A 744-nucleotide genomic window follows, 5' to 3' on the forward strand; every position below is an offset into this window, starting at 1 on the left:
GAGGTGATAATGGTGCAACCGTCTAAGCATTGGCACTATATAATGTAATGTAATGTGTTGGGTTATATACCATTATATTCTGTACTGTGTATGCCTGGACTTGGATCACTCTCTAATGCCTGTTCTTGTCTGTCACACCTGTCGCTTGTCATGTATAGGCTGGGCTTAATCTTGGCATCAGCTCATTATATTACGGGCTGGCTAGGTCTCTGGTACTTGCACGCAAACGAATAAACCTCACCAAACATGAGGCTGGTTCCCCTGGTACAGCCCCATCACCAACAAGTTTGATCCCTGGTGATGCTACAGCTATCTGTAGCCAGGAGTCCAAGACAGCACAATTGGCCTCGCTCTCTCTGGGTGGGTAGAATGCCAAAAAGGTGTTGTTGGCATACAATTCAAAGTGGGCATATATTTTCCAAAAAACAATAAAATTTCTCAGTTTCAACATTTGGTATGTTGTCTTTGTAGTAATTATATATATATATATATATATATATATATATATATATATATATATATATATATATATATATATGATTTGCATATCATTGCATCCTATTTACATTCTGCATTGTGTCCCAACTTTTTTTGAAAATAGAATGTGTACATGTGTGTGCTTGTATATATTTACACACACACACACACACACACACACACACACACACACACACACACATACGCATGCATCACATATATACACACAAATCTGTACAGATAAATTAAGTACGTAACACTTTCAGG

This window comes from Pygocentrus nattereri, chromosome 23 (assembly GCF_015220715.1).
Source record: "Pygocentrus nattereri isolate fPygNat1 chromosome 23, fPygNat1.pri, whole genome shotgun sequence".
NCBI classification, from domain to species: Eukaryota; Metazoa; Chordata; class Actinopteri; order Characiformes; family Serrasalmidae; genus Pygocentrus; species Pygocentrus nattereri.